Source organism: Mus pahari, chromosome 17 (assembly GCF_900095145.1).
Source record: "Mus pahari chromosome 17, PAHARI_EIJ_v1.1, whole genome shotgun sequence".
In the NCBI taxonomy this organism is placed as follows: domain Eukaryota; kingdom Metazoa; phylum Chordata; class Mammalia; order Rodentia; family Muridae; genus Mus; species Mus pahari.
Genome location: NC_034606.1, coordinates 13,423,914 through 13,441,487, shown reverse-complemented (window position 1 = coordinate 13,441,487; position 17,574 = coordinate 13,423,914). Strand labels below are relative to the sequence as shown.

Here is a 17,574-nt window from a genome sequence, read left to right as displayed (position 1 = left end):
AGTTCTTCTCAAACTATTCCACAAAATAGAAACAGAAGGTATTCTACCAAATTCATTCTACNAAGCCACAATTACTCTGATACCTAAACCACACAAAGATCTAACAAAGAAAGAGAACTTCAGACCAATTTCCCTTATGAATATCGATGCAAAAATACTCTATAAAATTCTAGCCCACCAGGGTCAAGAAGGGGAAGTGGGTGGGTAGCAAAGTGGGGTGGGGAGGGTATAGGGGACTTTTGAGATAGCATTTAAAATGTAAATGAAGTAAATACCTAATAAAATTTGGTAAAAAAGACAAAAAGAAAAAGAAAAATTTAAAAAAAGAAAACAGTTCTGAATACTTCCAGCAAAGTTTAGGATATGAATATCTCTGTACATATGTGAGGCATGAAAATGCTTTTACATATATCTAAATAGTAATTAAACCTTGGGAGATGTTAAAGGAAAAAAAAAAGAAGACTATCATCCTAGTCCCTTTAATTGGGATTGATAATAATTTTTAGGAGTTATAAATATGTTGTTATTTTAGGGAATGATTACAAATAATTGCAGTCTTGCACAGGGAAGAAAAGAGAATAGGGAGCTTTTCTCTTTCTTTCTTTCTTTCTTTCTTTCTTTCTTTCTTTCTTTCTTTCTTTCTTTCTTCTTAAAGACAAGAGGGTTGAGGAAAAAGGGGGATATAGAATTATCATATAGAAATAATAGAGTAAAAGAGTAGGTTATTGAATCTAATCTTCAACTTAGAGATATTGCTATTTTCAAATGAAAATATTTTTGTTTACATATATGATTATTGTGTATTGATACAGGTTTAAGGATTTCATCAGTATAAATCTTTTTATATTGATATGAAATATAAGACAAATTTTGTTACAGTAATAATGCATATGTATTTCAATTTTGTATAGGCATTATGCCTATGCAACTCATTTAAATACAAGGTTTATTCCCCCCCAAAAAAATTCATAATAGTTAAATGCCTCTTAAATATTCATGATATCTCCTGAAGCTAAAAATCATATGCATTCAAACAGTTTTGGAAATCTATTTGGAACATTAAACTTAATAGAAGTAGAAAAATGTCTCTTATGAAGTCTACCTTCAAAGGAAATTGTTGCAAGTTCCAATTAGACAGAAACCATTCCATCTCCAAGGGAAAATACATAGCATACCTGTGGCTTCATAGAACGAATTGGGTAGTGTTCCTTCGGTTTCTATTTTGTGGGATAATTTGAATAGTATTGTTACTAAGACTTCTTTGAAGGTCTAATAGAATTCTGCACTAAACCCATCTGGTTCTGGGCTTACGGGGGGCTTTAGGGGTTATGGGACTGTTTAGATGGTTTATCTGATACTGATTTAACTTTGATACCTGGTATCAGTTTAGAAAATTGTCTATTTCATCCAGATTTTCCAGTTTTGTCGAGTATAGACTTTTGTTGTAGGATCTGATGATGTTTTGGATTTCCTCAGCTTCTATTCTTGTGTCTCCCTTTTCGTTTCTGATTTTGTTAATTAGGATACTGTGTCAGTGACATCTGGTTAGTCTGGCTAAGGGTTTGTCTATCTTGTTGATTTATTTTCAATGAACCAGCTTTTGGTTTTGTTGATTTTTTATATAGTACTTTTTCTTACTACTTGGTTTATTTCAGCTCCGAGTTTGATTATTTCCTGAAATCTATTCCACTTGGGTATATTTGCTTCGTTTGTTCTAGATCTTTCAGGTGTGCTGCTAAATTCTCTCTAGTTTCTTTTTAAAGGCACTCAGAGGTGTGAGTTTTCCTCTTATCACTGCTTTGATTGTGTTCCATAAATTTGGGTATGTTGTGCATTCATTTTCATTAAATTCTAAAGTCTATAATTTCTTTCTTTTTTTCTTCCTTGACCAAGTTATTGAGCAGGGCACTGTTCGGCTTTCATGTGTATGTGGGCTTTCAGTTGTTTTTGTTCCTATTTAAGACAAGCTTTAGTCTTTGGTGATCCAAAAGGATGCATGGAATTATTTTAATCTTCTTGTATCTCTTGAGGCCTGTTTTGTTACCAATTATACAGTCACTTTAGGAGAAGGTACCATGAGGTGCTGAGAAGAAGATATATTCTAAATGTTCTATAGATATCTGTTAAATCCATTTGGTCCATAACTTCTGTTAGTTTCAATGTGTCTCTGTTGTGTTTGTTTTTCCATGATCCATTAATGAGACTGCGTTGTTGAAGTCTCCCACTAGTGTGTGAAATACAATGTGTGCTTTGAGCTTTAGAAAAGTTACTTTTATGAATATGAGTGGCCTTGCATTTGGAACATAGATGTTCAGAATTGAGAGCTTTTCTTGGTATATTTTTCTCCTGATGAGTGTGTTGTGTCTTTCCTTATCTTTCTTGATAACTTCTGGTTGAAAGTTGATTTTATTAAATACTAGAATTGCTACTCCAGCTTGGTTGGTTCTTAGGACTATTTGCTTAGAAAATTGTTTTTGAGCCCTTTATTCTGAGGTAGTGTTTGTATTTGACAATGAGGTGTGCTTCCTGTATGCAGCAAAATGCTGGATCCTGTTTAGGTATCCAGTCTGTTAGTCTATGCCTTTTTTATTGGGGAACTGAGTTTATTGATGAGATATATTAAGGAATAGTTATTGCTGCTTCCTGTTATTTTTATGTTAGAGTTTTTGAAAGAAGATTACTGTACTGGCTAGTTTTGTGTCAAATTGACACAGCTGGAGTTATCACAGAGAAAGGAGCTTCAGTTGGGGAAATGCCTCCATGAGATCCAGCTGTAAGGCATTTTCTCGATTAGTGATCAAGCAGGGGAGGTCCCCTTGTGGGTAGTGCCATCTCTGGGCTGGTAGTCTTGAGTTCTATAAGAGAGAAGGCTGAGTAAGCCAGGAGAAGCAAGCCAGTAAAGAATGTCCCTCCATGGCTTCTGCATCAGCTCCTGCTTCATGACCTTCTTGAGTTCTAGTCCTGACTTCCTTGGTGATGAACAGCAGTATGGAAGAGTAAGCTGAATAAACCCTTTCCTCCCCAACTGCTTCTTGGTCATGATGGTTGTGCAGGAATAGAAACCCTGACTAAGACAATTACTTTTCTTGTTTTTTCTATTTTGTAGTTTCCCTCCTTATGTTGGTATTTTCCATCTATTATCCCTTGTAGGTCTGGATTTGTGGACAGATATTGTGTTAATTTTTTTTCATGGAATATCTTGGTATCTCCATCTATGGTAATTGAGAGCTTTGCTGGATATAGTATCCTGGGCTAGCTTTCATAATCTCTGGTCAGATTCTGATAGGTTTGCTATTATGTGTTACTAAACATTTTCCCTTACTGCTTTTCATATTCTTTCCTTGGTTTGTGCATTTGGTGTTTTGATTATTATGTGATGGGAGGAGTTTCTTTTATCTTATAATCTATTTGGATTTATGTAGGTTTCTTGTTTCTTTATGGGCATCATTTTCTTTAGGTTAGAGAAGTTTTCTACTATAATTTTGTTGAAGGTATTTTTCTGGCCCTTTGAGTTGGGGATCTTCACTCTCTTCTATACCTATTATTCTTAGGTTTGGTCTTCTTACTGTGTCCTGGATGTGCTGAATATTTTGGGTTAGTACCTTTTTGCATTTTACATTTTCTTTGCCTCTTGTGTCAATGTGTTCTATGGTATCTTCTGCACCTGAGATTCTCTCTTGTTTTTGTTTTATTTTAAGACAGGGTTTTCTGCATAACTCTGGATATTCAGGAACTCACTTTATAGACTAGGCTGGCCTTGAACTCACAGAGCTCTGCCTGCCTTGGCCTCTCAAGTGCTAGTATTAAGGTGTGTGCCACCTCTGTCTGGTGAGATTCTCTCTATCTCTTGTATTCTGTTGATGATGCCTGCTTCTATGACTCCTGATCTCTTTACTAGGTTTTCTACTTCCATGGTTGTCTCCCTTTGTGATTTCTTTATTGTTTCTCTTTCCATTTTAGTTTTGGATGGTCTTGTTCCATTTCTTATCCTCTTTGGTTTTATTTTCTTATAATTCTTTAAAGGATTTTTATGTTTCCTCATTAAGGACTTCTAGCTGTTTACCTGTGTTCTCCTGTTTTTCTTTAAGAGAGTTACTTATATCTTTCTTAAAGTCCTCTATTATTATCATCAGATGTGATTTCAAACCACAGTCTTCCTTTTCTGGTGTGTTGGGGTATCCAGGGCTCACTGTGGTGGGAGACTGGGTTGTGATGATGCCAAGTAGCCTTGGTTTCTTGCCCTTGCCTCTCATCATCTGGTTATCTCTGGTGTTAGCTGGTCTTGCTGTCTCTGGCTGTGGCTTGTTCCTCATGTATACCTTGATCTTATGTGTCATGCACTAGGATAAGCTGTAACCAGTTCTTTGGAGCCCAAGTTTAAAGAGTCTACTTGCTTAGAGTATTGTTGACACCTCACTGGGGGTAGAAAGTACCCAATCTATGCTATTTTATATTTGATCATTGTCTGCTCATGAATCCTGTTTGACTATGATGACATACTATATTTAGAACTCAATTGGCATTAACCCCTTGTTTTCTTAAATTTAAAACAATACTGCTTTGCCTCAAAGATATGCATGTTTATTTAATTTATTTATCTCATCTGACAAAAGGCATTTGTATTCTGTATTGCCAAGGTGATATTAATGTGCAATACAGTTAATAAGTCAAACTATAATATTTATTCTTTTGTCTAGTGTCACCTGGATTCCTCCCATTGACTAGCAGAATATATCTTTTCTAGTGCAAAATGCTTTTGGGGACAGAAAAAGCATTATCTTTTCATTTGAAATTATAAACATGCATAGTGTGGATAAATATACTATATTCTTTATTTAGTATACATTAAGATTTATGTATATTTATTTTCTAAAATTACTAAGAATATTTTTATTCATTATTGAGGAAAAATCTTTATAATTTCTTTAAGGAAGAATGTGTAATTTTGAATTTTAGATTGACATTTGTAAGTGGCTGTATGTATCACTAGAAGGTCCCAATCTGAGAGAGATATGCCTATCTCTGTATCCCGTATCTGCTATGTTTTAGTTGCTATGCCTTGCTGCACCAAGTCATGTCCCTTTGCCTTTCTTTAGAGGGAGAAGTATTTTTAGCTTTCAGTCCCATCTGCCTCCAGAGGCTAAACTTGGACTTCTTTTTCTCATGCCATGAGATGAACCCTAAGCATTAATTTTCACAGGACAGAATTGGGCTGGCCTGCTGTGGAAAACTTGGGAGAACCAGAAAAGGCTTGTCCAGCAGCCGTAATCTGTGAGAAGTCTCCATGTCTTTTACTGTCCACCCTTAAAACAACTATATCTAGTCTATGTATAACCTGGAGCCTGGTTGCTTCTGCTCTGCCCTTACTATGCTCTGCCTTTGGGAGAAGCCCCAGTTTTTGTGTTCTGCTTATAAATTTCTTAAAAAGCTATCTACCACACTACGACTCTGGAAGATCCCTCTCCTTGGTTGTTCATCTGGGAATAGATGTCCTGGGAAACTTTGGCTTTGGGCTAGTTTTGTTCTTTTATAAATATACCAGGCCTCTTTTCAAGCTAGCCTGACTTTTCCCCAGTTGGGAAAGGGGGAGATTTGAGCTGTAAGCTTGTGTGTGTGTGTGTGTGTGTGTGTGTGTGTGTGTACCTTAATATCCTTAATTTACATTTTAAATGTTATCTCCTTTGCTGGTTCTTGACCCCCCTGGAAAACCCTGATTCCCATTTCCCCTCCCTCTGCTTCTATGAGGGTATTCCGACACCTACCCACAAACTTCCTCTTCCCCATCCTGGCAATCCCCTACACTGAGATACTGAGCCTTCAGAGGACCAAGGGCTTCCCTTCCCATTGATGTCCAACAAGGCAGTCCTCTTCTACTTACGTGGCTGGAGCCATGGATCCCTTCATGTGTACTCTTTGGTTGATGGTTTAGTTTCTAGGAGCTTTGGGTGGGGGGTCAGGTTGGTTGATATTATTGTTCTTCCTATGGGATTGCAAACCCCTTCAGCTCCTTCAGTCCTTTCTCTAACTCCTCTATTGGGGACACTGTGCTTAGTCCAATGGTTGGCTTTAAACATCTGCCTATGTATTTGTCAGGCTCTGGCAGAGCCTCTAAAGAGACAATTATATCAGGCTCCTGTCAGCAAGCACTTCTTGGCATCCACAATAGTGTCTGTGTTTGACAACTGTATATGGGATACATGGGGGGAGTCTCTGGATGGCCCCCCTGTATCCCAGTCTCTATTTCCTTCAGTCTCTTTTCCACACTCTGTCTCCATGTTTGCTCCTGTGAGTATTTTGTTCCCTCTTCTAAAAAGGACCAAAGCATCCACACTTTGGTCTTCCTTCTTCTTGAGCTTCATGTGGTCTGTGAATTGTATCTTGGGTATACCGAGATTTTGGCCTAATGATTATGGATATTGAACATTTCTTTAGGGGCTTCTTGGCCATTTGGTATTCCTCAGTTGAGAATTCTTTGTTTAGGGCTGTACCCCATTGTTTAATCGGGTTTGATTCTCTGTCTAACTTCTTGAGTTCTTTGTATACGTTGGATGTTAGCCCTCTATCAGATGTAAGATTGATAAGGATCTTTTTCCAGTCTGTTGGTTGCTGCTTTTTCCTATCGACAGTGTCATTTGCTTTACAAAAGTTTTGAAATTTTATGAGGTCCCATTTTGATATTGTTGATCTTAGAGCATAAGCCATTGGTGTTCTCTTCAGGAAATTTCCCACTGTGCCTTTGTGTTCAAGGTTCTTCCCCAATTTCTCTTCTATTAGTGTCAGTATATCTGATTCTATGTGGAGGTCCTTGATCCACTTGGACTTGAACTTTGTACAAGGTATTAAGAATGAGACAATTTACATTCTTCTACATGCTGAATGTCAGTTGGACCTGCACCATTTGTTTAAAATGTTGTCTTTTTCCCACTGGACGGTTGTAGCTCCTTTGTCAGGGATGGTTCAATATACAGAAATCTATCAAGTTAAACCTGAGTTCTAATTGCTATAAATTGGTTGCCATTTTGTAGTGATAAATATTTAATATTAATTGGGGTTTCCTACCCCACCATTGATCCTTTAGTAACTAGATAAAAGACATTAAACCTTTATATTTATGACAAACCTTTAAATCACTTGAGCTGGGTTGATGTCTATATGCTAAGCTACTTTTTCTACTTTCCAATCAATAGCCCTAAGTTATAACTTCCAATAGTTCATTGGAGCCTCTCTTACTCCAATTGGCCATCATCCTTCACAGCAATATTTTCACTATTCACCTATCCTTTGGTGTCTTCTCCTCTCTCCATCTTCTCTCTCTTCTCATGTTCTTTCCTCAGACCTCAATCCCAAGAACCAAAATTTTACCTATCTCTTTTCTGTCCTGCTACAGACTGGAGGCATCATTATTCAGCCAATTGTTTTAAATTAAGGAGTAAGATTTCATTGCATTACTTAGTGTACATGAGGATTTCCTCATCTGAGGGGGAAACTGGACTTTTGGGGCAGTATTTAGCAATATAATACAAAGTAACATAGCAAACCTGAAAAGTATAGAACAGTCAGTACTCATGAAGTATTGAGCTATCAAGCACATAGATTTGAAGTACAAATAATACCATGCTATTCTCAAAGCAGAAAGCAATCCTTACCAGGTACCTAACACACTGACATGTTGATAAGTTTTGGGCTTCCATCTTTCTGGATCATTAAAATACAATGGTGTTCTTCATAAATATCCCCACCCAGGATTTTAATTAAAACAGTAGAAACTGACTAAAGTGTTCTTTAACTACCATTCATCCAACATCACAAAACATATTTGAAACCAATTTCTTATTTAGTAACATTGTTTTGGGGAAGTAACCTGCATTCATGCCAAAGTCTGCATGGCAGCAGAAAGGACTATGAGACACAAGTTACTGTCCCTGCAGCAGAGCCAGGAGGGCATGGGCCTTCACAAGTGCTGACAATTGCTAGGCATAAAGCTTATTATATTAATGTAGACATTTTACTTCATGTTTTTCCTTCAAGAAATGTTCTGCCTGCCAAGGATAATGACTCCATGATAACCAGAAACAGCAGTATGAAGGGAAGGAAGAATGTGTCTACATTCCTCAGCAAAATGGTAAGTCCTATGACCTTCATTACGGCCCTTATGTTTGTGAGAAAGAACTGAAAACATGAATTCAAGAGCATATGAACAAGATTTTTAAGCTATGCAAAATGTAAGGATGCAATATGAATTGTATGAGGGTCTTCAACAACCTGAAAGAACAGAAGCAACTGCATTAATTAGTCAGTAAAGTAATAAATAAAAAATACAAGATGAAAGGTTCAAGTAATAAAAGAGGCACCGGGGGGGGGGTAAGAAAGTAATGATCTCAAGATCAGATCCTATCGAGCTATGGTTGTTGTTTTTGTTTACAAAGGCAAGCAGATTTCTGAGTTCAAGGCTAGTCTGGGAGAGAGGGAGTTCCTGTTCAAACATGGTAGGAGTGGTGATCTTAGGGCAAGGCAAGATCCCACTCAGCTATGCTTATTGATTGTGATTATAAAGGCAGGTAAGTTTCTGAGTTCATTTGCTATGAAGAGAGAAGATACACATAACCTTTGAGAGACTTGAGGCCCCAGAGAATGCAGAGGCCTGGCAGGGTGTGTGTGTGAGGGGATAGGGGTGTGGGGACTTATTCTTGGAGACTTGGGGGAAGAATAGGATGAGGAACTGTCAGAGGTTGTACTGGGAGAGAGAAAATAACTGGACTGTAAAAAAAGATTAAAGATAACAATAACAACAACAACAATAATAATGGTGGGTCAAAAATGGGCAAGGTGGGTTGCAGGTACTCTGACTGCACGGACCCACTCTGCCACTGGTTGGGTGTGGGACTGACTGTGAGAAGTTACAGGATCCCGCTCCAGGGGTGGGAAAGAAGCAGTCTGAGGTCCCCACAGAACTTCTGGGAGCCATCTCAGGAGGTTGTTATTCTTGGGCACCCAGATGCTGCTAAATGCCACAGAAGACCTAAGAATGAAGTATGGGCCTGTGGATGGACTCTGGCCTGTGCTAAAGGGAAAAGGGCAGGGAGGAGGGACCTCCGGCTTGGTTCCACAGGGAAGAAAGTCCAAGGCTTGCCTCAGGTGGGCAGCTTTGGTTGGTGGAGACCATCTGGGCACACTGAGAGGCTTCCAGAAACAGGTTGGATATGCAGCTCCTTAGGGAAGACCCGTTCCATTGCTCCAGCATGATAGATCCCAATGTGAAGAGGTAGTCCACAGTTTTAAGGCACTTATTGAGGAAAGGCAGAGAGAGGGAGAAGAGTAGAGAAGGAGAGACCAACCATGACCACATGGAGAGATGGGGGAAGGGAATTGGGAGAGAGGGGCCCAGCAGGAAGCAAGAGTAAGAGAGACAAGAGAGTAAGAGAGGGAGCAAGAGAGAGAGGAGTGGGAAAGCAGGTGAGCTAGGTCAACGTGGCTGTTGCCAGGTAACTGTGGGGTGGAGTCCAGACAGAATACCAGGAGCCTGGGGTATTGCCTATGTGACTGATGGCCACACAACTCTCTTCGAGGACTGGTGGGGGTTGGGGGGGGGCTGGCTATGGGAGGTTATAGCTGTGACAGGAGTCAGGGGCCCAGGGGGTGTGGCCAAATACTTGCTGTCCCTTGTAGAGAAAGTAATCACCTAATGGGCCACCAGGATTCAAGGCCTGTGCTAGCCCTGGGACTAGGCTTTCTGTGCACAGCTCAATAAAATAAATAATAATAATAATAATAATAATAATAATAATAATAATAATAATCAAATACACGCTGTACATTTTTTGTTGTTGTTGTTGTTGTTGTTTTTTGAGACAGGGTTTCTCTGTGTAGCCCTGGCTGTCCTGGAACTCACTCTGTAGACCAGGGTTGCCTCAAACTCAGAAATCTGCCTACCACTACCTCCCGAGTGCTGGGATTAAAGGCGTGTGCCACCACACCCAGCCATTTGCTGTACAGTTCTAAGACTCAATTGGCTAAGGTCATAAAATGCTGATTCATGATATAATCAAAACAGAACTTGGGTTAAACGATTGAATTAATATGTAAATAAAAACTGTGCTTTGGTCTGCATGGGAGAGATACCTAGAGAAACCTACCCAGAGAGAGCTACTTAGAGAACAAGCATAGCTCCTTTAGAATTTTGTTTAGAATGTTTTCTAACTTCATCAGAAAACCCAAGAACTATCTGGAAAGCTGTTATACCTCTTTTAGAATTTGTCTAGCAGGTTTTCTGACTTTGGGTGGAAAACCCAAGAGTTACCTCTAGAGCTATATAGAGAGGTATCTTGAGCAGACTACAAAGCTGTCAGCTTACACCCTGTACTGGCTAGTTTTGTGTCAACTTGACATAGCTGGAGTTATCACAAAGAAAGGAGCTTCAGTTGGGGAAATGCCTCCATGAGATCCAGCTCTAAGGCATTTTCTCAATTAGTGATCAAGCAGGGGAGGTCCCCTTGTGGGTGGTGCCATCTCTGGGCTGGTAGTCTTGGGTGGTATAAGAGAGCAGCCTGAGCAAGCCAGGGGAAGCAAGCCAGTAAGAAATATTCCTTCATGGCTTCGGCATCAGCTCCTGCTTCTTGATCTGCTTGAGTTCCAGTCCTGACTCTCCTTAGTGATGAACAGTGGTTTGGAGGTGAAAACTGAATAAACCCTTTCGTTCCCAACTTGGTTCTTGGTCATGATGTTTTGTTCAGGAATAGAAACCCTGACTAACACACAACCCATGATTGGTGTCCAGTCATTTCTTCTACAATTCCATAACAGCTAGTCCATAAGACTTTATTTCAAGCCGAGCCTGGTACTTGGCATATTGAAGTCCCACTCCTCAGGAAAGAGAATTTAATGTATGGAAATTTTCTCTAGAAAAACAATATACTACTTGCATGAATTCTCTTTAGCCTTACATTTCTAGAAACCTAGAGGAGAATGATGTATGGTAGCAGTGTGCAGCTGCATGACATCACAGGTGTGTTTTTCACACCTTTTCTTTGTTGTCATCTTTAACATGCTGCCTAAAGCCCCCCCCCTTTTTTTCAGACATAAGCCTCCCACTATTTTTTTAGACAATGTGAAAATGCATTCACTATTGTATTAGATATTTTAATTTATTATTGTTCTTCAAATTATTTGAAGGGATTTAATTAATAAAATTGGTACTCATTAATGAAATACCTGAGGAAACTGTCTTCCAAAGTGTTGTTCAATAAAACATAAACAAAACATTAAACAATAGAAAAATAGCCCATAGTGTTCTTTTCTTTGTACAAATAATCCCTTAAACTGCCCAGAGCCTTCATAAATTTATTAGTCCTTCAAGTAAAACAAGAAATCATCTTACTCCCTCGTGGTGGTCTCCAGGAATTTCTAATGTCTACCTTCCTTTTATCTTGGCCTCACTCCTAAGTGACACATATGTCTCAGTTAATGCATCTTTTTGTTGAAACATTTTGTCAATACTTCTGTTTCTCAACATTTTATATAATGTACCTGAAGTATAGTACTTTGGAAGAACAATATTTCTTGAGATATTGGAATTACATCCTGATCCAAAAAAATAGAGTTCCTGATGCCACTATAATCTGTGAAGTGTAGGTATCATCTTTTATAGCCATGTACACAGTGACACCTTAGAAATTTCTGTAGCCACTACCTTTGAGCTGAGGTTCATTCCTCTGTAAATTATCCTACTTGGTTCCAGCTTTCATTTGCTCTACATTTTATATAGATTTATGTGAGAAATTATTGGCTCAGGCCTTCTCACTAGTTGCATAGTGGCTGTACTCAGACAAGTTTATTTGTATTAAAAACTGACACAGATCCCCAGATTTTCCCAGGTAACTTGTCAAATGTTTTTGAAACCCTAAAGGCAAATAAGAGGTGATTACAAAAAATTAGTTTTGTTTTAGTAACTGATGAAGTAGCAAATATTTTTCTTCATTAGGTTATCCTCTGTGGTTAACTATGAAGAATTTTCTTCGCTGTGATGGGAACGTCATTGCTGTCTGCTTTCTGACTATACATGAAATATGCCCAGCTCTCATAAACTTCTTCTTACCAAAAGTGAGACTTATCAAAAGTGAGTCTGAGACATCACTCTGTGAGCCAAAAAACACAGACCCAAGTTAGTTTTGTCAAAGTAACTCATCCCATCAACAAGAAAAGTAACGAAGAATCTTGAGTTTCTGAGCTATGTTGTAACACTTTTTTCTGCTTTTAGTTTAGCTCACTTAGAATGATGATAAGGATATTTAGAACAAATTTTTCTCATATAGTCCCCAAACCCTATGTAGCACTTAGAGCATTTTTATACTAAATTGCATATTGCCTTTTATTTAGACATAGTTTTAAATGTTACCAGGAACCCAAGTTCCTCATTGCTAAGGTAACAGGAATGAAACATATGATTTTAAGATTAGTAAACTCAGTTAGAGAACAACTAAGCAAACAGAACGTATTTCCTGATAAAAACAATCCTCAAATCATCTGAAGCAATGACTAGGGCATGTATTCTAGTCAGAACATATACATTGGGTACAAGTTCTAAAATATCAACCAGAATTTTAAAAAATCATGTTGTGTTAGTATGTGTTAAATAAAAATATTAAAAACATCCTCAGTGGTTCAACAACACATTAGATAGACTGATGACTTTGAAATTTGACAAAAAGATGCATGAAATTCTCTGGACTTATATAACAAAATAATTAATAGAAGTACAATTTAAGAGGGATTAATCAAGTGACAATCAGAAGAAGGATTTGATACAGACAGAGTCATCTAGTGGTGCTATCTAATCATTATGAAAACGCATATTAGTTAATTATTTTTATATATAATAGAAAGATCAACATAAAAGTATCATGAGGTGGATTGCCTTCATTTCTTCCATTTTCTAGATTATTATGAGCAGTTCAGCAGTAGAGTTCAGTAGGGTCAGGATGGTAAACACAAATCAGCAGCAATAGCACTCCCTAGCAGATGTAGGCCTTGGCTTCAGTCCAAGTCAGAAGAAGTAACCTGGCCAGGAATGCCAAGAAGAGTTCTGGCGGTGCCTCTCTCAGTGAAGTGAAGATTAATGAAGACAGGAAACTAAAAAGCAATTAATTATGCAAGCAAGCCAACATCAGCCTCCTCCACTGTCTGTTGAGTTCTATTTACATCCCTCCAAACATCACATGTCCTCCACTGGTCCTGTCTCACTGTATGTCTTGCCACAACATGTGAGTCTGACTTAACAAAACTTCATGTGACTCTCACTCTGCCAATCAGGGTAATTCCTCAGAAGTAGGAAAAGAAAAAAAAAAGGCACAGCACACCAACAGAAATTTCTTGGTGCATTTCTCTCCACAGAGTCCCGGCAAACGGAACACAACTAAGCAAGGTAAGGTGGGTCAATAAATGATAATGGAAATCCTGAGGTCATTAAAAAGTAGACATCATTTTGGTAGAGAAACCTGATGATTTGTTTTTATAAAGTATTTTCCACTAGGAAATAATTTTATCTAATTAATAGTAAACAATTGTGCATGGAAATGTGGATACTTTTTTGTCTGTCTAACATAGTCCACCTAGTTACCAAAATCTTATTTATAATATATCCCAAGCATGATAATATTTTCTAGTTTAGGCCTATTGTATCCTATCCACTGTATAAAGTTCTTTTTCTTTGTACTCTCACATCCAGAAAAATTAAACAAGGACCTTTTCTATTTATTTTTAAATATGAATTCTGAACTAAATCCAGAGACTCTATTAGCTTTAATTTTGACTCTTGAGTAGATAAATGAGTCTCTTATCTGCTTAAACTATTTCAGCAGATTACTAAAGCTTAGAAGTCAGTCAGGCTCCTAAGCCCTGCCTTCATATAACGAATGCCATCACCTGTATCCAGTCTCCAGTCTGCTAAAAGGTATTTAAACCTTGATTTCCTTAGTAAATCTTCCTCATTATTGAATACTTTATCCTTGGCTTCAATTCCACAGGAAATCTTCTCTGGAATTGAAAGTTCAACTCTATGTACTTTGGTTAAAGCTATGTTACATTTCTTACTTTTATCTTTCTCTGTGGAAGCTTAGATCTCTGCAGTGCAAGCTCTGGGATCTGTATTTAATCATTTAACACATGCATATCACAACTCTGCTGCACTCTATGCTAGTAGATGAAAACGTTGGATTTAGAAGGTAGATGCAGATTTTACCAATATAAAACAGTTTAGAAGGCAGTAAATGCAATTATTAAGCTATTTTGTCCTATCCTCAATCTATGTTAAGTAGAAGAAGCTTCAAAAATAATATATGACAATAAATTGGATTTCCCACCAGTATTGTGAGAAGCAAGATTATGACGTTTTATAGGAAGTGAAAGAATGACTTGTGGTATTTCACTGTGAACCCTTTCAATATTATATCAATAAAATCAATCTTTACAAAAATGAAGACAAATATATATTTAATAAATAAATATGTTAATACATTTAATAAATAAATATAATAAATTTGCATGTATTTATTTAGCTTCATTTTATATCATATTTATATGATATTTATATATCATATTTATATTTCATTTTATTTCTTCAGCTCCCCTTTTTTAATGGTAGCATGAACCTATTTTTATACAAGATCAAATTTTGTGTCCTAGATCAGAAAGGTTAAAAGTGGTAGACTGGATTCCGTACGTGTTACTGATTTTCAAGGACCAAGAACAGAAGGATGTGAACTGTGCCTTACTACAACTTCATTCGCCATGGTGAATTGCGAGCCATTGAATCTAAGGAGAAGAGAAGGATTAGATAGGGGAAAGGAGGGGACATAAAAGAGAGGAACTGAGAGGAGAGGAGGGAGGAGAAGCTAAGCTCAGGATGGGAAGTAAATAACAATAAAAACCTGAAAATTATTGATATATTTAATTTAGAATTCTTGTAACTTCTAACATGTCCTTGTGCAAGTTGTACAACGAAGAAGAGGCTTAAAAGAACTAGAGACTCACATTTCTATGTTTCTTTGTGTGTGTGTGATTTAGAAATGGTAAACAAGCTCTTTAAGAATGTGGTTAGGAATACAACTGAAGAATTTTCAAGCCAAATACAAGAAATGTTAAGAAAACAAATGTTGTTACAGCAATTAAAAAGAAAAAATAAAAGCAATTAAAATATGTTTATAAAAATACACTTAATTTTCTCAAGTGAAAATCATTATTTTTTCTTTTATCTTTTAATAATTTTAAGCTATATTACATTCATATATTATTCTACTTCCTACCCTTCTTCAGATATTGCTCCTATATATCCCTTCTCACTCTCTTCTAAGTTCCTGGCTTCTTTTTTGATAAATCTCACACATACACACACTCACATAGATATATTTACATATAGGGATGTATGAAAATGTATACAATATATATTTTAAAATAAATAATAGGCATATTTATATATGCACATATATACATTTAGTCCTAAATACATGAGTACAGTATACTTGTTACTTGTATTTCAAAGGTATTTGGTTTTGGGTAACCAACTCAAATTACCCCAAACCTTGTGTTTTTCTCTTTCTATATTTTTCTCTCAGTCTTAAGGAATCAAGGAATTAATTACAGGTAATCAAGAAATAAAATACAATTGACTCTGGGGGCAAAAAAATTAGAAATAAGTCAAAGTAGACATAATTCAGTTTGCTATTATCTTTGAAAAGTTCCTATGAATTATTCAGATCTTTTCTGTTTTTGTTTGTTTCTTTGTTTTTTGGTTTTGATTTTGTTCTTTTCTCTCATTCCATTCCCGAAGATTTAGTGACCAAAGCAAATAACATTTGTTATTAGGATTTGATAAATCATTGAGTATTTACTTTTTGACTTGAATCATCTGTTTGAGATTTAAAGTCACTTATATTTATGACACAAAGCTTTCCTTGTGAGCATGTATAATATAAATGGCTCTACTAGACCATCCTAAACATGGCAACTCAGATATTTAATGAGCTACTCTGAGCAAAGACAAAATCAGAGGTCAAATTTCATATTAGAGTTAGGAATTATGGATAGGAATTACCAGGAAAATTCTTATTTAATATAGAATTTCAGAAATCACTTTTTATCAATGAGAATATGTGAAGTGAGCAAAAGAGAAGAGAGCTAATGAATGCAGGATGACACAGTAGACAAAAAGGCCAATGAAGGGACAATAATCAACAGAGGAGTTGACGCTATGATGGCCTTCCAGCTAAAGGAATAATGTAATCAATTTTATTTTTACTTTTCTACTAAATACCAGATGAAAATATTCCACAAACATTGGACTTATGTCATCACTATTGTTTTGTCTTCATTATACTATGTATTTTCTGATTTCATGGCTAAGTGAGGTTCAGAATAATTAATTTTGACACATTAATTTTGGACTTAAAGTTCTAGATACTGATTGCTTTTCTTCTTTTAGTAAAAGTGGAACTAATGTATGTCTTTGCATTTTAATAATTGTATGTGCATTGTTTCAAAATGGGAAGTTTTAAAAGGAAGGTATACAGAATCATAGCTTTGAATTGCTTCAGGATTACAGCACAAATATTTTCCCTTGACATCTCTCTGATGCTTAATTCTATATGTCACTTTAGCTATGACAGAGTACCTAGATTTCAGTCAAACAGAAGCATTGATTTTGCTGTAAAGTATTTTAAATATGTAATTAACATTCAACCCAGTAGACTGAATAAAGCAGCTTGTCTTCTATAAAATGGCTGGGCCTCACCCACACAGTTGGAAATTATAGAAAAGAACAGACTGGGATTGTTGAAGCAGAAGGAAATCTGCTTGCTCGTCACCTTCAGATATGAGCAGCATTAACTCTTGGGTGTTCAACCTAACTTCTACTTATCACAGAACACTGGGAAAATAGATAAGACAGAAATAGGTTCATCTTAAGAGTTTAGGCATCACCTGATATAACTTTGAAAGATGGCAAGTCCTTAGTAAGTGGCTGTCAATATTTCCCAACTCCTACTTATGTTTACTTCAATATGCATGTGACCAATTTGCCTCCAGTTTGTAGGAATCTATAATATATAGAAAAGTCCAATATGAAAGTATGAAGTACATTTTCAGGATTAAACACTTAGGGAAGTGTTTGCTTGCCCTAAGTTATGCACATTTAATTTTCCAAACTACTTTAGAAACCTTCATAAGTGGCACTTTAAATTCCCATTTCCTTCACTATGCAGGAAGACTCATGCTGTCTTATTTCCTAAATTCTTGATGTGGTAATTACTTGGTTTTCTCATTTTGGCTAATATGATAAATTTGATGCAGAATCTCATTGTTGCTTAGCTTTCATTTCTGCGATTACTATGGTATTTTAAAATAAATCTTGATTGGTCAGACTTCCTGTTGGGTGTTTGCTTTCAAAATTATTTCCACATTAAAAAAGGAAGTGAGTTATGATCTTTCCAAGGTATTGAGGTGAAAGAACTTGAGTGAATATATATATATATATATATATATATATATATATATATATATATATATACATCATCATCATCACCATTC

General features: G+C 36.6%; 1 non-coding gene across 1 annotated transcript; it reads left to right on the top strand.

Moving 5' to 3' along the window:
• Nucleotides 1-10,228: 10,228 nt before the first annotated feature.
• LOC115062488 lies at nt 10,229-10,290 on the top strand. The gene has a single exon (XR_003842439.1). It is a non-coding gene; the product is annotated as a U7 small nuclear RNA (small nuclear RNA).
• Nucleotides 10,291-17,574: the final 7,284 nt, after the last annotated feature.